The 16,541-nt window shown below is 47.8% G+C and overlaps 1 long non-coding RNA gene across 1 annotated transcript in view; it reads left to right on the forward strand.

Annotated features, from left to right (window-relative positions):
* Positions 1–1,205: 1,205 nt before the first annotated feature.
* LOC144806438 (uncharacterized) overlaps positions 1,206–16,541 on the forward strand; it is a 32,140-nt gene continuing 16,804 nt past the window's right edge. The window contains exons 1-2 of the long non-coding RNA XR_013605798.1: positions 1,206–1,386; positions 15,363–15,481. This is a non-coding gene — a long non-coding RNA (uncharacterized LOC144806438). The remainder of the gene's footprint in view (positions 1,387–15,362; positions 15,482–16,541) is intronic.

A 16,541-nucleotide genomic window follows, 5' to 3' on the forward strand; every position in this document is an offset into this window, starting at 1 on the left:
AAGCATCTCTCCCAGTGTAGTAAACATCAGTGCAGTGTACACATTTTCACTGTGCATGCCCCCCTGTAGTGCAGTACAAAGCAGTCCATTGTGAACATAGTCCTCATAGTGTAGTAAAACGTAGTACAGTGCGCAAAGATTTCTCATAGTGTGTTAAAAAGCAGTGCCCTGTGCACAGATTACCTCTTTAAGCTGTAAATATCTCTCACAGTGCCATGAAAAGCAATGCAATGTGCACATAATTCTTATAGTTAAGTAATAAACATGTACAATGTGCACAGATTTCACATAGTATTGTAAAAAGCAGTCCAGTGTGCAAAGATGTCTCACAGTGTAGTAAAAAGAAGTAAGGTTCACATAGATTTCTCATACAGTATTGAAAGTCATGCAGTGTGCACAGAATTAAAGATTAAGATGTAAATACCTCCGTGTGCAGTGAAATGCAAAGTAACAGGCAGGGTTTCCCAGAGAGCAGTAAAAAGCACAACAGGTTTGGAGTCTGGGGGGGGAGGGGGCAGGTTTGGAGTCTGAGGGGGTGGGGGCAGATCTGGGGGGTCGGTGAGGGTCTGAAGCTGAAGGTCGCTGCACAGACACTGGGGGGAGGGTCCTTCCGCCTCTGCAGTCAGCTGAACACAGACAGAAGCCGGGAGGAATGATGCTCGGGTTCAAGGAAGGGCGGCTTGTTCGACCCAAAGTGGTTGAATTGGTTCCCAGTCCGAGCTGGCGGCCCCTGCGTTTACTCGTGCCTGCTCACATACATTGGCGCTGTAGCGCCTCGCAGCCCCTGTGTATCAAAGCTCATTCGGTGACATTGTTTTCCTTGAGGGAAGGCCTCTTTTTATCTCTAGTGCTCCTGACCTCCCCGCCCCCTCATAACTGCGCGTGCGCAGGACCACCAGTCATCACTGCGCAAGTGCGGTGCGAAGACACTACTTCCTATCGCTCTCGTGCTCCTGACCTCCCCAACAACATAATGAAGCGTCTCATAACAGCGCATGCGCAGGACCGCGAGTCATCACTGCGCAAGTGGGGAGCGAAGACACTATTTCCTATCGCTTTCGTACTCCTGACCTCCCCCGCCCCCCAAACAACATCGTGACAGCGTCTCATAGCTGCGCGTGCGCAGGACCGCGCGTCATCTCTGCGCATGTGCGCAGCGAAGATACTACTTCCTACCGCTCTCGTGCTCCTGACCTCCCCGCCCCCCAAACAACATCATGGCGGCGTTTCTGAGGCCAAAGAGCTGAGAGGCCTCTGGATCTGAGAGGCCTCTGTACCACAGCAACACAGCGCCCTGCAGCAGCCCCGGCGAGGACAGCTGCCACCCTGGGGCCAGGAGGTTAAGAATGATCCTGTCCAGAGAGCAGCCGTGGGCATCTGTTACAGGTATATTTCTCGTTCTTTGTCTAATGACATCATCATCAGAATTGAGTTATCTTCTGTCTTCATAAGTGGCCCTGCTAGTGCTTTAAAATAGGAACTACTTCTGCAGCCATCAAGAATGTGAACACATTTTGGGTCTGTAAAGGAAATGAATCTTGGTGAAAGCTTCTGCCAAAAGCGTCCTTACTTTGCACTGGAGGCAATGGGCTATGACAAGGGCTAGTTACAAGAAGAAGTTATGAAAACGGAAAATGCAAGAAAAAAACAATTGTGCTTTCTTTAATGATTTACAAAGTGTCAAACATAAACCACTGACATTTTACTCATAAATACCCCGAAAGCCTATAAATGTCACACATGGGCAAACTGAAAACCTGCCCACTCTGCCCAAACCATCCAGAAACCAGAGCACCCACCCCTAACTTAAACAACTTACTGAAACTACAGAAAACGAGTTAACTGGCTGCTGAGATCCAGTTTCTCTGTGCAGGGAGAGACACACAGCAGACTAATCACAGGGCTCTCCCTCACGCACTTAAATAACATCCTGTTACTTCCTTAAGTGGCAATTGCTCCCACCAACTGCCATCACCTGCCAACCTGGTGTAGTCAATACCAATTTTGCATAATCTGCATGGTGGGGGTGAGATTATGTCTCGTTAATGCCCTTACATTTCTGGTGCTTTTAAGCAATTTTAAGATACAATTAGAGCTTTTTGTATGCTGTTACAGCCCCTAGCGTGAAAGGTGGGGGAGAAGTCAATTGGAGGTTCAACTAATTCATTCGCGTACCCCAGTCCTAGGGTAAAGAACTTTTCACTTAGAACGATCCCAGCACTGGAGTGTGCGAAATGTGTTAGAGGTCTCCCACCCTCATCTACAATACCATAATTTGGATTATTATGTTCTTTACATAAAGTAATATTAAAATCGCCACCCCATATCAATTTAAAAGGCAAAGAGGAACATTTATTCCGGTGCTCATCTAAAACAGAGGTTATCCTATTTAGGACTTTCACAAAATCAGGTGGTGACAGATTGTTATAGAAATTTACCAGAAAATATGTATGCCCTTGATTCACTGAGAGTTTAAGTATCTGATAGTTCTCTTCAGTTTTTATTTCTACAATTTCCTTAAATGGGAGGGTATTAGATACATATACTGATAATCCTCCCTTGGGTCTACCAAAAAGGGAAGGACGTGCACTTGAGTGATACAATCTGTACCCCTGAAGATGGATAGCAGTTACTGACCATGTTTCCTGGCAGCATACTATATAATGATTTCTAATTATTTCTAGCCAGTTGAGTTGGTCGACTTTAGGACGCAGGCCTGCTATGTTCCAGATTATGATAGAAAGGGTCAAACTACTAGATGATAGTACGTTGGGAGGAAGATACGGTTGTTTGGAATGGATTTGAGTTCCCGCAGTTTGACCTTGAGACAACAGAGAGGGATCTTGTATTAGGTTCCAAGGCCCTTCAGTCAAGATACTATTTTCCAGGGCCTTGTTTGGAAGATCGCTGGAGGGAGAAAAGCTGCCACAGTAGTCCTCAGATAAGGAGACCTTTTGGGGTACGGTCAGCTTGTCTAGGGGGCGTAAATTAAAATTATCCAAAGAAGTTGGGGTGGTTGTTAGTCATTCTATATCATCTATTCCTGACAGAATGTTAAATCGATTCTGGGTGGGGATCAGAAAGGGTCTTGTAGTCAGTTGATGATTAAAACTGCATTCCTGAGTAGGAAAATTATTCCATAGTGAGGGATAATGATTACCTGGGGGCTTGAAGTGATCATTCTGATATTGGAATGAAGGTCTATAGTGATCGATCTGATGTAAGGGTAAGGACCTAAAGCAGGCATCCTGGTGTTGGGATAGAGGTCTGAGGTGATCATCTCGATGATTAAATTGAGGCCTAAAGCGATCAACCTCACATTGGAATAAGGGTCTAATGTAATCATCCTGATGATAGACCAGCGGCCTGGGATTAATAGCAGGGGTTATCAGATTTCTGGGATTAAAGTAAGTCAAATCACGGGCTGTGATTTCATTACTGCCATTGGGAGGAAACCAATCTAAGATATTTCTGACTGCCCTTATATCTCTAAAATGTATTATAATGATGTCTCCCGTAATATTCTTTATACTAGGACCCAGCCAGGGAAGGCGCCTGACGTATAGAATTTCACCATTCACGTTAGGAGGAAGCGGTCGGTTCTTCCTGAGCCAAAATATGACTTTATTTTTTAACTGGTTTTGGTTTTCATTCTTACCATCTTTACCATCCTCCAAAACCGGGACTCCAGTAAGGACCACCAAAAGTGGAGCTGCTTCCGGAGGCAGTTCCACGTTGTGCCTCTTAGGAAAGGATGGCCTCACAGAATCTTCATGGCCGGTAGGTTTTTGAAGATTTCCAGGGGGATTAGGTTTTCCACCCACCTGAGCCACTTTATCACTATTTTTCGCCTTTAGCCGTGATGTTTTGGAGGGCGTTGGTTTTGGGGTTTTGGGGTTAATTTGGTTTGTAGTTTTAGCCACCATTTGATCAATAACGTTTGGGGGTGGTACGGTAATTGTGGACGCTAGTGGGGGCACTGGAACACCCTTAATTCCTTCTTTGATTTCATCGATTGCCTGTTCTAAGTTCCCCAGCTGTTGGGCTATTTTTTGTAGTCTCTCTACTAAAGGCAATGTGAGAGATCTGACCAGTTTTTCAATGCTTCCCATTAAATCAATACCGGATGGATCTAGTAATGGGAAGGGTGATTCAATAGCTGGTGCGGGTAATGTAATTGCATTAGATAAGGAGCTCATAGATTTGGCAAAATCAATGAGACTGATCTTGTTTCTCTGTGATCTACTACCCACCTTTCTCCTTCTTTTCGGGGGAGGACCTTGTGGTCGTGGGTTTTTTGAAGGTTTATTACGTTTTTTAGCAGTCTCTACCAATGGTAACGTTATATCTACCACGGCTTCTGCCTCTCGCGTACAATCTGTACCCCTGAAGATGGATAGCAGTTACTGACCATGTTTCCTGGCAGCATACTATATTATGATTTCTAATTATTTCTAGCCAGTTGAGTTGGTCGACTTTAGGACGCAGGCCTGCTATGTTCCAGATTATGATAGAAAGGGTCAAACTACTAGATGATAGTACGTTGGGAGGAAGATACGGTTGTTTGGAATGGATTTGAGTTCCCGCAGTTTGACCTTGAGACAACAGAGAGGGATCTTGTATTAGGTTCCAAGGCCCTTCAGTCAAGATACTATTTTCCAGGGCCTTGTTTGGAAGATCGCTTGAGGGAGAAAAGCTGCCACAGTAGTCCTCAGATAAGGAGACCTTTTGGGGTACGGTCAGCTTGTATAGGGGGCGTAAATTAAAATTATCCAAAGAAGTTGGGGTGGTTGTTAGTCATTCTATATCATCTATTCCTGACAGAATGTTAAATCGATTCTGGGTGGGGATCAGAAAGGGTCTTGTAGTCAGTTGATGATTAAAACTGCATTCCTGAGTAGGAAAATTATTCCATAGTGAGGGATAATGATTACCTGGGGGCTTGAAGTGATCATTCTGATATTGGAATGAAGGTCTATAGTGATCGATCTGATGTAAGGGTAAGGACCTAAAGCAGGCATCCTGGTGTTGGGATAGAGGTCTGAGGTGATCATCTCGATGATTAAATTGAGGCCTAAAGCGATCAACCTCACATTGGAATAAGGGTCTAATGTAATCATCCTGATGATAGACCAGCGGCCTGGGATTAATAGCAGGGGTTATCAGATTTCTGGGATTAAAGTAAGTCAAATCACGGGCTGTGATTTCATTACTGCCATTGGGAGGAAACCAATCTAAGATATTTCTGACTGCCTTTATATCTCTAAAATGTATTATAATGATGTCTCCCGTAATATTCTTTATACTAGGACCCAGCCAGGGAAGGCGCCTGACGTATAGAATTTCACCATTCACGTTAGGAGGAAGCGGTCGGTTCTTCCTGAGCCAAAATATGACTTTATTTTTTAACTGGTTTTGGTTTTCATTCTTACCATCTTTACCATCCTCCAAAACCGGGACTCCAGTAAGGACCACCAAAAGTGGAGCTGCTTCCGGAGGCAGTTCCACGTTGTGCCTCTTAGGAAAGGATGGCCTCACAGAATCTTCATGGCCGGTAGGTTTTTGAAGATTTCCAGGGGGATTAGGTTTTCCACCCACCTGAGCCACTTTATCACTATTTTTCGCCTTTAGCCGTGATGTTTTGGAGGGCGTTGGTTTTGGGGTTTTGGGGTTAATTTGGTTTGTAGTTTTAGCCACCATTTGATCAATAACGTTTGGGGGTGGTACGGTAATTGTGGACACTAGTGGGGGCACTGGAACACCCTTAATTCCTTCTTTGATTTCATCGATTGCCTGTTCTAAGTTCCCCAGCTGTTGGGCTATTTTTTGTAGTCTCTCTACTAAAGGCAATGTGAGAGATCTGACCAGTTTTTCAATGCTTCCCATTAAATCAATACCGGATGGATCTAGTAATGGGAAGGGTGATTCAATAGCTGGTGCGGGTAATGTAATTGCATTAGATGAGGAGCTCATAGATTTGGCAAAATCAATGAGACTGATCTTGTTTCTCTGTGATCTACTACCCACCTTTCTCCTTCTTTTCGGGGGAGGACCTTGTGGTCGTGGGTTTTTTGAAGGTTTATTACGTTTTTTAGCAGTCTCTACCAATGGTAACGTTATATCTACCACGGCTTCTGCCTCTCGCGTCATGCTACCTGAAGAGACAGAGAGGTTTATGAGCATGTCATTATTTAGATCAGGAGGAGGGGTTATGTCTTGGAAGAGTAATGGAATGCTATCTCCAAGCGATGTATCAGGACCCTCGCTTTCGCAATACATACTGGGAAGCGGAGACATGGCTAGCTGTAGCGGGCCCAGAGATGAACGTTTGTTCTTAATTAGCTCAACGGAGCGACGTCTCTTGGCCCGTCGTTCAGTGAGTGCGATGTAAAGTTAAGGCTCGACCCGATTGCATTAACGCTGTGACCGTCCTGCCTAGATCAGAAGCGGTCGCTCCCCACGCTTCTCCCTGCTGCTAGAAGTGGTATTGTAGCGCTTCTGCCTGACTAATTCATTGCCTTAGTCGAATTGCGCACTGCCCGCTCTGCTCACTATAATTATTGATTGTGCCTCATGATATTGTGATCGTAGCGCTATAGTGATAGACTGCTCGGCATTAACTGCTAAATTGTGCACTGCTCGCTTTGCCTGCTAGAACTATTTGTACCTGATTGTACCGGTGCCACTGGCCATTTATTTATTAGCGATTCCAGGTTGTGCCCCAATCTCGTCCTGTATCTCTTTTGGGCTTGCTGCCATTTTGTTTGTTGTTGTTGGTCCTCCCAGCCCGGCTCTCCACCCCACTCCCGCCTCCCAGCTGCTCCTCCCTCCCATTAAAGTTAAGGCTCGACCCGATTTCATAAACGCTGTGACCGTCCTGCCTAGATCAGAAGAGGTCGCTCCCCACACTGCTCCCTGCTGCTAGAAGTGGTATCGTAGCGCTTCTGCCTGACTAATTCATTGCCTTAGTCGAATTGCGCACTGCCAGCTCTGCTCATTATAATTATTGATTGTGCCTCATGATATTGTGATCGTAGCGCTATAGTGATAGACTGCTCGGCATTAACTGCTAAATTGTGCACTGCTCGCTTTGCCTGCTAGAACTATTTGTACCTGATTGTACCGGCGCCACTGGCCATTTATTTATTAGCGATTCCAGGTTGTGCCCCAATCTCGTCCTGTATCGCTTTTGGGCTTGCTGCCATTTTGTTTGTTGTTGTTGGTCCTCCCAGCCCGGCTCTCCACCCCACTCCCGCCTCCCAGCTGCTCCTCCCTCCCACTAAAGTTAAGGCTCGACTCGATTGCATTAACGCTGTGACCGTCCTGCATAGATCAGAAGCGGTCGCTCCCCACGCTGCTCCCTGCTGCTAGAAGTGGTATCGTAGCGCTTCTGACTGACTAATTCATTGCCTTAGTCAAATTGCGCACTGCCCGCTCTGCTCACTATAATTATTGATTGTGCCTCATGATATTGTGATCGTAGCGCTATAGTGATAGACTGCTCGGCATTAACTGCTAAATTGTGCACTGCTCGCTTTGCCTGCTAGAACTATGTGTACCTGATTGTACCGGTGCCACTGGCCATTTATTTATTAGCGATTCCAGGTTGTGCCCCAATCTCGTCCTGTATCGCTTTTGGGCTTGCTGCCATTTTGTTTGTTGTTGTTGGTCCTCCCAGCCCGGCTCTCCACCCCACTCCCGCCTCCCAGCTGCTCCTCCCTCGCCCCTCCCCCCTCCACAATCCACATAAGACAGATACTTTCACGCGCAGCGTTCACGCGCAGCGGTCGCGCCCCATGTGTGCCGAAGGTGCGCCAAAGGTAAGCCCGTCTGCGCCCGTCCGTGCCCGGACCATGCCCAGCGCCAGACCCCCTGGTCCCCACAAAATCCATTCCGCCGCTTCACATACGACGCCGCAACCCTCTCAGCCCTTAACCCCGGCCGCACACCTCCATGCTACCAAGCTGCCCCAGGACACACCCACGGACCCGTCACCTGCCTCTCCTGCAAATTCGACTGCTCCAGAACCCACACCAAATCCACAAACTGCAAACTGAGCTCCAACACCAACCACCTAAACTGCATCCTGCTCAACACCCGCTCGGTCCACAGACACTCCATCGAACTCTGGAACCTAATCGACACCACATCTCCAGACGTTGCCTTCCTCACAGAAACCTGAATGAACGCCTCATCAGCGCCCGACATCGCCATAGCCATCCCGGACGGCTACAAGATCATCCGAAAGGACCGCATCAACCAAACAGGAGGAGGCATCGCCATCGTCCATAAAAACGCCATCCGCATCACGACCAATTCCGACGACTTCCTTGCTACCGCCGAACACCTTCACTTCCAGATCCACACCGACCCCAAGACCACCCTCAGAGGCACCCTCATCTACAGACCACCAGGACCCCGCACACAATTCAGCGAAGACATCACTGACTTCATCAGCCCACATGCCCTCCCCTCCGAGAACTACATCCTACTGGGAGACCTCAACTTCCACCTGGAAAAGAAAAACGACAGCAGCACCACCACCCTTCTGGACAAACGGGCCAATCTCGGACTCAAACAACTTGTTGACACCCCCACCCACCTTTGCCGGACACACGCTCGACCCTATCTTCACCTCCAGCAAACACATCTCCTTCGATCACACCACAGCTCTCCATTGGACGGACCACAGCTGCGTTCACTTCAACTACAAAAAGACCACGACCCACAACCCCCCACAACCTATCCCCCGAAGAAACTGGAACAAAATTACCACCGACCAACTCTTCACATCGCTTCACCAAAACCCTCCTGCCAAATCATCGGACCCAAACCAAGCTGCCACCAACATCACACAATGGATCACCCACAGTGCCGACGAACTAGCACCCTTGAAATACCATCAAATCAACCAAGGTAGCAAAAAAGCCCCATGGTTCAACAACGACATTAAGAAATCCAAGAAGCTCTGTCGTACCCTCGAGAAAGCCTGGAGAAAAAATCCAACCACTGACAACCTGGCCTCCTTCAAGAACGCTACCCGCAAACACCACCAACTCATCTGATCCACCAAGAAATCAGCATTCAAGGCTCGACTTGACAACAACGCCCAAAACAGCAAGGAACTATTCAACATCGTCAAAGAATTTACCAACCCCACAGCCGGCACCAACGACATCACTCCCTCCCAAGACCTCTGCGACTCTCTATCCTCCTTCTTCCACAACAAAATCGCCGACATACACACCAGCTTCAAAAACCAGTCCGAAGACCAGCCCACTTCACCCACCCCCGCACCAACACCGCACTCTAACAACCTTTACGCCTGGAACCCAACCACCACCGAAGACACCATCCGCCTGATGAACTCCATCCACTCAGGATCGCCAACCGACTGATATCCCCACCACATTTTCAACAAAGCAGACTCGATCATCGCACCCCATCTCCGCGATGTCATCAACTGTTCCTTCAACTCCGCTACCTTCCCGGAAAGCTGGAAACATGCCAAACTCAGCGCCCTTCTGAAGAAACCCACAGCAGACCCCACTGAACTCAAGAACTACCGCCCCATCTCGCTCCTCCCATTCCCTGCCAAAGTCATTGAGAAAGCTGTCAACAGCCAGCTCGCCACCTTCCTGGAATCCAACAAATCCCTCGACCCCTCACAGTCCGGCTTCCGAGCCAGACACAGCACCGAAACCGCCCTCATCGCAGCAACAGACGACATTCGAACACTTCTGGACAATGGAGAAACAGCTGCCCTCATCCTACTTGACCTCTCCGCAGCCTTCGACACAGTCTGTCATAGCACCCTCATACAACGCCTCAGCAACATCGGAATACAAGGAAACGCATTGGACTGGATCATCTCGTTCCTCGCCAGAATAACGCAGAGAGTCCGCCTCCCCCCTTTTAGATCAGAGGCCACTGAAGTCATCTGCGGCGTACCACAAGGATCATCACTCAGTCCCACCCTCTTCAACGTATACATGAGTCCCCTCTCATCCATCGCGCGCCAACACAACCTCAACATCATCTCCTACGCAGACGACACCCAGCTGATCCTCTCTCTCACCAAAGACCCAAACACCGCCAAAACCAACCTACATGAAGGAATGAAAGAAGTAGCCGAGTGGATGAAGAACAGCTGTCTAAAACTAAACTCGGAAAAAACAGAAGTCCTCATCTTAGACTCATCGCCCTCTGCCTGGGATGACTCTTGGTGGCCACCAGCCCTGGGTACCGCACCCAAACCTACGAATCCTGCACGTAACCTGGGCTTCATCCTGGACTCCTCCCTCTCGATGACCAGACAAGCCAATGCAGTTTCATCATCCTGCTTTAACATCCTACGCATGCTCAAAAAAGTCTTCCGTTGGATCCCCACAGAAACAAGAAAGACACCCACGCACTGCTCACCAACCAACTGGATTACGGAAACACCCTTTACGCCGGAACCATAACCAAACTACAGAAAAAACTTCAACGCATCCAAAACGCCTCAGCCAGACTCATATTGGACATCCCTCGTCAAGCTCACATTTCCGGTCACCTGAAAGATCTCCACTGGCTCCCCGTCAACAAGAGAATAACGTTCCGTCTCCTCACCCACGCACACAAAGCCCTCTACGATCTAGGACCCGAATGCCTCAACACGCGACTGTCCTTCTACACCCCCACCCGCCAACTACGATCAGCCAACCAAGCCCTCGCCGCAATTCCGCGCATCCACAGATCCACCATGGGGGGAAGATCCTTCCCCTACTTAGCGGCCAAGACCTGGAATTCTCTCCCCACCCACCTCCGCCTTACTCAGAACCACCTCTCCTTCAGAAAGCAACTAAAAACGTGGATATTCGATAAGTAAAAACACCCGCCCCCAAGCGCCTTGAGACCCTCTGGGTGAGTAGTGCGCTATATAAATTTCTGAACTTGAACTTGAACTTGAACTCGATGTCCCTATCAGTTCCTGTAGCAGCCCTGATGAAATAATTGTCTAATGTCCCTTGTTTTTCTCCTCCACCCACTGAGGATGTTACTATGGGGGCAGGTGAGGTCATTATGCCAACTTAATGCTGTGGATACCTAACCAAAACACACTTAAGCTATAATATAATCGCAGACCAAGCTGTAAACACACATTACACAATACTCAGTTAGTCAAATATACCATGTAAAAGCGTAGATGGATCTGGTTAATGGAAACAAGTACGCATTCTAACAGTCAGTCAATCTTCGCCGTGGATAGCACATCAAAGGGGGGGGGCCCAGCCCGGCCTCCTCCGGCCTGTGAGGGCCTAAGAGGGCCCGCCCTTTGCCCTGGCTTAGCCCGGCTTGCCCGCCCGCGTCCCGCGTGCGCGAGGCTCTGGACAATGAAATCAGATTAGGAGGTGTGGGCAGGAAGAGGACCAGCTGCAGCAGATTGAGCCACGCACTGTTTGCTGGTCCTCGCAGTCCCGCAGGGGTCCGGGGTGAGTCTCTTTGCAGCAATGTCTCCTTTCTCGAGCGGTGCCCGCGGAGCGCAGGCCGCGAGAAGTGGGCTGGAGACCAGGGGGCAAGACGAACGAGCACAGCACTCCCACAAGTCAGAGGCAGCGAAATCCCTCAGCGCATTGGACAGAGCAATCCGCCGAAGTGAGGTCTGCACGGCACTTTAGTTGATCCGGGAGGTGGGGGCAGGAAGAGGACCAGCTGCGGCAGATTGAGCCACGCACTGCCCGCTGGTCCTCGCAGTCCCGCAGGTGTCCGGGGTGAGCTTCTTTGCAGCAATGTCTCCTCTCTCGAGCGGCGCCCGCGAGAAGTGGGCTGGAGACCAGGGGGCAAGACGAACGAGCACATCACTCCCACAAGTCAGAGGCAGAGATATCCCTCAGCCCGTTGGACAGAGCAATCCGCCGAAGTGAGGTCTGCACGGCGCTTTAGTTGATCCGGGAGGTGTGGGCGGGAAGAGGACCAGCTGCGGCAGATTGAGCCACGCACCGCCCGCTGGTCCTCGCAGTCCCGCAGGGGTCTGGGGTGAGTCTTTTTGCAGCAATGTCTCCTCTCTCGAGCAGCACCCGCGGAGCTGGGGCCGTGAGAAGTGGGCTGGAGACCAGGGGGCAAGACGAACGAGCACAGCACTCCCACAAGTCAGAGGCAGCGATATCCCCCAGCGCGTTGGACAGAGCAATCCGCCGAAGTGGGGTCTGCACGGCGCTTTAGTTGATCCGGGAGGTGTGGGCGGGAAGAGGACCAGCTGCGGCAGATTGAGCCACGCACTGCCCGCTGGTCCTCGCAGTCCCGCAGGGGTCCGGGGTGAGTCTCTTTGCAGCAATGTCTCCTCTCTCGAGCGGCGCCCGCGGAGCGGGGGCCGCGAGAAGTGGGCTGGAGACCAGGGGGCAAGACGAACGATCACAGCACTCCCACAAGTCAGAGGCAGCGATATCCCTCAGGGCGTTGGACAGAGCAATATGGTCGTTTAGTTGTACATAATGTTTTTTGGTCATATCTAAGGTAACAAAAATGCTTCTGACGCTTCTTTTTTATAACTTTTCAGCATGCTGCAAACTTCTTTAAGCTGTGCTGTACAGACATAGGTAAAGTCAATATCTAAAATAACAATAATAATAATAAAACCATTTATAAAGAGCATGGTTACACTCAAGACAGTGTGTCCCCGCGCTGTGGATACATTCCATTCTAAAAACAAGCCCACCAAAAGAACAATTAAACTGGACAGCTAAGCGCCATCTCCTAACTTCTGGGGAAGAGATGTGTTTTTAGCCTCAGGCGAAACCTCCTTTCGGAGGGTTCCATACGCAATTCTAAGGGGAGTTTGTTCCAGTGAGTGGCCGCCAGATAGCAAAGTGAACGGCCTCCCATTCTTGCTTTAAAGATACGGGGCACTGAGAACTCCATGCTCCCCAAGGACCTCAGATTACGTTTGGGGCGATGGATAGCTAGAAGCTTTTTTAGGTAGGGTGGTCCTTTCCCTTGGGCAATTCGATGGGCGAAGCACATAGCTTTGAAAAGGATGCGCTCTTTGATGGGCAGCCAGTGTAACTTTGCAAGAGCGTGCTTCCCAGAGCAGAATATCTCTGGCTAAACACTTATAAGTTCGCAAAGGCAAGACCTATTGCATTGCAAATGCTTGTTAGTAGTGCTCCACAGATAAAATTGCAGCGCATTTTCGCCAATCATTGTAGATTTGCATACTTTAATAGTAGGCGCGGCTCTGAGTATGGTTATGAGACCCAATTATTTTGTTCTACTTGGTAAGCCGAGACCATACTTGTTGAATATTCACCCAATATGAGTGGTGATATCCGAATTGCTGGTCTGCCTGAAGTTATGATGCTGCCGACAGTAGCGTGTCTGCTAAAAGCAATGCCGTGACTGGTGGAACTATAAAGCCAAATAAGAGAAAGTTATCTTCCGACACCATAGTCTTCGTGACTGAGACCAGTAACACTAAAGACTCTGAGGCTCACAGCAGTAATTTCTCCTTTCAGAGCGTTATTGCTGCAGATGGAGTGAAGCTTAGAAGTAAGCACATTACTAAGGTACCAACAAAGTTTAATATTGTTCATTTGTATTAACTGTTTCTTTTTTGCAGCATTTGGAAATGCATTTTATAGTTTTGTTGCTTTTTGTTTAGTTTTTTCTTGTAGGCTGTTACCTTTGGTTTAAAGGGAATGATGTTGTAGTGTGTGACCTTAATGCTGCAGTTTGCATTTCATTACCATCATTTGCTTATCTTGGAGAATCTCCAGGGTGTAGGAGGTTTGTTGTTCCAGAGTTCTTTCTTCAGCTTCTGGGCAGTTGTCGCTCTGTGGCGATCTGTGGTCCTGTTTCTCTGCTCTTCTTGTAGCAGCTCCTATCAGAACTTCATTCTCCCGCCAACGATAATAAGATGCCAGGCATCACCCAGCACACAACACAGCCTATGTTGGGCTAAGTCCATCTGCTCGGTATAGTTAGAGCGAGGATAAAGTTCTCCGGACCCATCAGGCTGTGAATGTAACCTAAGGGCTTAAGATGAAATGAAGAGCTTACCTCCTTCCTGAGTGGCTCCAGACTGCTGTGTTCAGACCCGGTAGATGGCAGAACCCTGGAGTATATATGTATAAATCAGATTATGTTGGAAGTAACCTGCAATATAGTGGCAGGCAGCACCCTGCCAAAGAGTAGGAATTCTCATGGAATTTTATTTCCTGACACATTAATGGTGATAGTCTTTTAACAGGCAGAAGAACAACACTGACCACACATTTTCCTGGCACTGTCTTTAAAATGACGTAACCATTAGGAATGGCATTTCTTTCTGCTGGAATAATAACACAAGTTATCTTGTACTCTGCTATGATGTTGCACCACAGATCTTTGGCTGCAATGCCTTACATGTTTCATTCAAACGTGCTTTCTACAGGGCACATGCATGATTTGCTGCTGTAGAGGTATAATGCTCCTGTGTACTGTGGCAGACTCAGAAATATTGAAAAACTAATGATTTCTCTTTCAGCACTTCATGTAAAGCCTTTCATTTTTTGACTCGTACATTTGGCAGAAACATAACTTAGTACCATTAAAACAGTTGTGATGGGGAACATTCATGTGGGGTTAGGACTGGCTCGACCAGAGTGCTTGCTGACTTGGAGGAGTATGGAGTTGGTCCGGTCCGGTGTCGAACCAAGCCAGCGATGCTTTGCTGCAGGCTCATTTGCCCTGATAGCTGGTCAACAGTTTGAGGCGGAGGAGGTGAAGAGCTGGCTAAGTGTGCCATGATGCTGACATTTCAGTACATCCCTGAGAAGTGAGCTTTGAGTCGATGTAGTGCAATTCACCCTCTCCAAAGCCTCAAGAATTCCTGGGTGTGAAGGGCGACTGATTCTGATTGGGTGCTTGATAGTTTTCCAGAAACTCATGTTCTTGGTTGTTCATGTTTGTCAGTAGTTAATTAAACACGTCCAGGGGTTTTATCTCTTCAGTTGGCACAAGCTGCAATAAAAGTTTCTTTGTCGCTGCAAAAAAATATGAATGGCCGACAGCCTCTATAGATCAAATAATGGAAGGGCTGGAGAACTGTCATTCATCTCACTGCTAAGCAGAGCAGAGCCTGCTTCACCCTCACTCAGGCCTCTGATTTTCACCAACATCGCTTAGAACACTTGGACTTTAGAACCCATCCTTTTAATGAGAAAAACAAAACTACAAGTCCCATAAGCAATATTGGCGGAAGGTGTCATGCATGACCTGGGGCAACATCTGATTCAGCACATCCAGTTCCATTTTTTAAGTATTTGAGACAATATTGATTTATATCCTTTGTTTTTTATGGTCATGAGTCACCTGAATACTAAAAACGTGTCTTTTATTTTCAGTATCAATTAAGTAATGGTCACCAGCTTGGAAGCTCTGTTAAATCTTCAGTATTTGTCATTGATCTCCATGTGTGGCTGGTTTGGTTCTGCCCCTGCATCGTTCCCGATAACTCGCACAGGTAAGGAGCTTGTAGCAGCAGCATGATAACCCCATTGTCGTCAGTAAGAAGTGGGCTCTGAGGCAGGTATCCGATAATTTTTGTGAAACAAGCAAGCGCCAATATCTGCTATGTACATTTGTTGAAATAAAACACAATCAAATCACAGTATACTGTTCCGGAGGTTCAGTCCCAGAGTCATTATCTGTAACTGAACGCAGACACCCTAGGAAGCATGTGATTTTAAGACAAGTTGCGTTCACTCACCTGCAGGTGACATGCTTCATCATTGGGCTATACTCCTCACCAGGCCGGCGCTACAATGCCTGGCGGGCACCACCAGAGGGCATTTTGTCGGACATCTTTTATAAAGTATGCCGGATGAGCATAGTAGGACAGAGGATGTTGTGTCATAAGATGTGAGATTGGTGAAAGTCTGAATATAAGATCAGCTATCGACCAGTTGCCGCAATATAGTTAATGTGATCATACTAGTCCATGTTAAGATTAAAAATAGTGGCAGAGAAATTGAGGAACTAATGGCACCTATCACTGTGTGAATGTGTCGATCACCTATGGACCTGCTGGTAAGCTGGAGTCTATACTTCAGGTCAACATTTTTCATGCCTTGTGGAGCAATCTGTTGGTATTTCATCAGGACCAAATATGGGAAAATGGGTAAATGTGACCTAATCTTCTCCACCGCGTGAGGAGCTCTGTAACTCAAAGCCCTGCACTGTGCATAGGTGATTAGGTGCCTATTAACATCTTACTACCACAGGTGAGCACTGTTTAACAGAGTGCACTAGATAAGTAACCCTCCTAAAATTCAGGACAAACTGACTTATCCAATAGCGAGGACAGCGTATCAGAAGGCAACTGGTTTGAAAAGCACATGCTTCCTAGGGCGTTCAGTTAGAGATTATTTCTGTGGGACTGAACCTCTAGTACAGCATACTGTGAGTTGAATTATAAGAAGAATGTGTATACTGGACTGTCATTTTCCTCGTCATCTTTTATGATATGTAAAATAAAACACAACACACCTGGAGGCCAACAAATCTATCGTACATTTAATGCA

Source organism: Lissotriton helveticus, assembly GCF_964261635.1.
Source record: "Lissotriton helveticus chromosome 1_1 unlocalized genomic scaffold, aLisHel1.1 SUPER_1_unloc_71, whole genome shotgun sequence".
Taxonomy (NCBI): Eukaryota; Metazoa; Chordata; class Amphibia; order Caudata; family Salamandridae; genus Lissotriton; species Lissotriton helveticus.